Source organism: Hemitrygon akajei, chromosome 8 (assembly GCF_048418815.1).
Source record: "Hemitrygon akajei chromosome 8, sHemAka1.3, whole genome shotgun sequence".
In the NCBI taxonomy this organism is placed as follows: domain Eukaryota; kingdom Metazoa; phylum Chordata; class Chondrichthyes; order Myliobatiformes; family Dasyatidae; genus Hemitrygon; species Hemitrygon akajei.
Window position 1 is genome coordinate 54680188 of NC_133131.1, and position 4206 is coordinate 54684393.

Sequence of the window (4206 nt, forward strand, 5' to 3'; positions counted from 1 at the left end):
TAGTGGTAGAAGATATGTCAGAACAGGGTGTACAGAGTCTTGACCCTAGCCTAGACAGCATAATTTCTGAGAATATGACACCTTCTGGAACTGAGACTGGGGAGCTGACGACTGCTAATGCAGGGGCGGAGGTTGGTAGCCCTCCTGGGGCAGGAGTAAATGAGTAAATGCTGAACAGCACCCTAACCCACATTACGAACCAAGGTCAGTCCTTGATGAGGCCTCCATCAGTCCAGCAGCAGTGTCTGAGATACTGGCTAGTCTTAGTTCATTTCTCTTTTGAGAAGCAGTTAAGGAGGTTGAAAGTACCCTTGTAGTGTGTGAGTAACCGAGGACGATTACTGGGATGCAGGGGAGAATGTAACCGGGTGACTGTTGAATCATATACGTTTTCGTTTAAAGTGTAATTAGGCATCCAGCTAATAGTTGTCTGTGCCTTTAAGTGGAGACGGTGATGTCATTACGCACGCATGGGAGAGTCAGGAGATCATTTGTTTTCTGCAGAAGCAGCTGTTGGGGCTTTGGGATTAAGTTCCTCCCAGAGATACAGGGCATGGTGAGGAAAAGTGAGTATTAATTGACGATATCCATGTGAATTCGTTTATGCTTGTTGGTGAATTAAGAATATCGGTAATTTGACATGTTTTACATGATTTTCACGAGTGAAGTTATCAGCACTGGATAGCATAGTTTGTGCAAAATTCCTTCACAGCTAAGTAGGTCAGTCTTCCTGTATTTTCACTACCAGGCAATATCTTGTAAAAGTTGTTCCAAAGTGCCCCTTTTGTCTAACTTTACTGTATCATGACTGATTGTGAATGTAACCGCGTAATGTTCATGTTTAGTCTCGGGTCGGAGGCTAAGCACGTGGATACTAAAAAGGGAGTAGTCGCTTACATTTTCGCTGCTATGAGTAAGGTACAGGGTTGGTGGGATTCTACTGTTTGTCTTGTGTTCGTTCAGAATTGCCACTACCGTATTAGTACTGTATCAGTTTTGTGTGGTATGCTTTATGTATTTTTATACTGCATACACAATCCATTGATACACAAGGGTGTGGATCGGAGGTTAAACTGAGATTGTAATGGTAAAAACTGGTTGCAAATTTGTTCGTTTGTTTTAAGACCCTCTTCCGGCACTAAAACATCTAAAACAGATAAAGGAATTAAAACCCGAAAAGTATTTGTTGACATGAGTGTGTACTTTTCCCCAGGCTACTGATGCAAATCTAAGCTCCAAGCACCCATTGAAGCAGGCAGATAGTGGTGGATCAGCACCCAATTGTCCGGAGGCTGCTGTAGCTGGTCAGTGAGATGCAATGACCTCTCCCACCGTCGGAGGCAACCCATAGTGCTCGTACCTTATGCCGATCAGGTCAGACTTATAACTCTTAACTGCTGCCTCCTGTCTTGGTGTCAGCACCGGAGTGACCTCTCCAGGGCGCAGACCTGGGTGATGAATATGGAGATCCTGGGCTGCCCAGACATCGAGATCCCCCTCTTAGCCTCGCAGGTGTGGTCCAAAGGAATGTGAAGTAGTACACGTGGTATCAGCTTGGCTGTAGGAGCTGCCGGGAGGTAACATGATGCATCATCCAACTGCCTTAGGGGCTCCACTCCAGATTTGTGTAGGGTTTACTCCTTAGCCTTCTCTTCTCCCGAAGATACCCACAAGGCAGTGGAATCTGTAACCCTGGATACAGGCCCGTACCGGGTACTGTCTGCTGGGGCCAGCTGAGCCCAGGACTCGTGTAAGGCAGGGTCGTCACGCCCTGTAGTAGTGGCATATAGAGCCACTATCCACTACCCACTACCCACTTTAGGCCTGTACTCACTGGAATTTAGAAGATTGCGTGGGGATCTCATTGAAACCTACTGAATGTTGAAAGGAATAGATAGGGTGAATGTGGAGAGGATGTTTCCTATGGTGGGGGTATCCAGAACGAGAGGGCACAGCCTCAAAACTGAGTGGTAACCCTTTAGAACAGAGGTAAGGAGAAATGTTTTTTAGCTAGGGAGTAATAAATCCATGGAATGCTCTGCCACAGACTGCAGTGGAGGCCAAGTCTGTGGGTATATTTAAAGTGGAAGTTGATCGTTTCCTGATCGGTCAGAGCATCAAAGGATATGGTGAGAAGGCAGGTGTATGGGGTTGAGTGGGATTGAGAATCAGCCATGATGGAATGGCGGAGCAGACTCAATGGGCTGAATGGCCTATTTCTGCTCCAATACCTTAAGGTCTTATGGTGCCATAACGTGATGCTACTGTGCTATATTATATTGTAGTACACAGTGTTGTACTGTGCTACACTGCTGTACTGTTCTGTACTCTACAGTATGGTACTGCACTGTGCTGTACTGTAATGTACCATGTTGTAATCGGCTGTACTGCTATGTATGGTGCTGTACTGTACTCTATTGTACTGTACTATACAGTACTGCATAGTACAGCAGAGCACAGTACAGTGCGGAAGAGTACAGTGCTTGTAGCACATTACAGTACAGTAGAGGACACCACCATACAACACAACACAGCAGAGCCCAGCACAATGCAGCAAAGCACAGTATAGCACCGTACAACAGAGCACTGTCCACTGTGTTGTGTCAAACTAATTAAGCTAATGACACCTAGTTAAATCAATCCCTTCTGTCCACATATGCTCCAGACCCCTCCGTATGTATTCAGTTGCTTATCTAAGAGTCTTCTAAATGCCTCTAACCTAAAACATTAATTCTGTTTCTCTTTCCACAGATGCTGCCTGACCCATTGAGTATTTCCAGCATTTCTTTCCTCCACTGGCGATACACTCCAGGCACCTACCACTTTCTGTATATATATAAAAAAAAATTTCCTGTCCTCTCTGATTCTTTCCTTTTCCATGATAATGCTAAAGGCCAGAGAGCGGTGGTCGCTGTCCCCCAGATGGACACCCACTGACAGATCTGTGACCTGACCCGGTTCGTTACCTAATACTAGATCTAGTATGGCCTGTCAACATACTGTGACAGGAATCCATCCTGGACGCACTTAACAAACTCTGCCCCATCTAAACCCTTGGAACTAATCAGGTGCCAATCAATATTAGGGAAGTTAAAGTCACCCATGATAACAACCCTGTTATTTTTGCAGCGTTCCAAAATCTGCCTCCCAATCTGCTCCTCGGTATCTCTGCTGCTACCAGGGTGCTATAGAATACCCCCAGTAGTGTAACTGCTCCCTTCCTGTTCCTGACTTCCACCCATACTGACTCAAAAGAGGATCCTGCTACTTTATCCACCCTTTCTGTAGCTGTAATAGTATCCCTGACCAGTAATGCCTCCCCTCCTCCCCTTCTTCCCCCTCCACATCATCACATCAGATACAGCCAGGGTCAGACACAGAGAGAATCTCCCTCCACACCATCACATCAGATACAGCCAGGGTCAGACAGAGAGAATCTCTCTGCAGTCACATCAGATTTTTTTTCCAAAAGTATACTTTATTCAGAAATATTACAAAATGAAATGATTTACAAAAACCATTCTTTGACTCTGAGTCCTATTCACTAAATAAAGTTATTTACAATAAATCATGCATTGACTCGCAGTCCTTATTCAAAATAAAGATGTTTACAAAAATCATTCGTTGACTCTCAAGCCTTAGTCAAGAATAAAACCTATTTACAATAAAAACCAGGCATTGACTCTCATTCTTTACACATTTCCAGCCACTCCTGTGGCACTATGTTTATTCATCTATCCACACCACTGATGAAGGATGTACTCCTCCCCACCCGACCCCTCCCACTCCCACAGGTGACGGACCCTGAACTGTTGTCCTTCCCCAACGGGCCTTCGCGGTGGCTGCACCAAGTTTGAGTGCATCCCTCAGCTCGTCTTCCTGCAGGCGAGCATGTGCCGGCCGGCAGCATCCAGCCACGGGCATCTCCATGTGCTGGAAGACCATCAAGTTTCGGGGTTGACCAAAGAGCGTTCTTCTCCGAGTTGATGATCTGCCAGCAGCACCGGATGTTTGTCTCCGAGTGCGTCCCTGGGAATAGCCCGTAAATCAGGAGTCCTCGGTTACGCAGCTGCTGGGCATGAATCTCGACACCGTCCCTTCCATCCTCTTCCACACCTCTGCGAACCCACAGTGAGCAAAGAGGTGGGTCACTGATTGCCTCTTTGCAGTCCTCCCATGGGCAGCGGGGTGTGGAGACGATGTTCT

At 46.3% G+C, this 4206-nt stretch overlaps 1 long non-coding RNA gene across 1 annotated transcript; it reads left to right on the top strand.

Moving 5' to 3' along the window:
• The first annotated feature begins 488 nt into the window (after positions 1-488).
• Positions 489-3731, top strand: LOC140731912 (uncharacterized). The gene is made up of 3 exons (XR_012099936.1): positions 489-566; positions 1214-1577; positions 2752-3731. It is a non-coding gene; the product is annotated as an uncharacterized lncRNA (long non-coding RNA).
• The last annotated feature ends 475 nt before the right edge of the window (positions 3732-4206 follow it).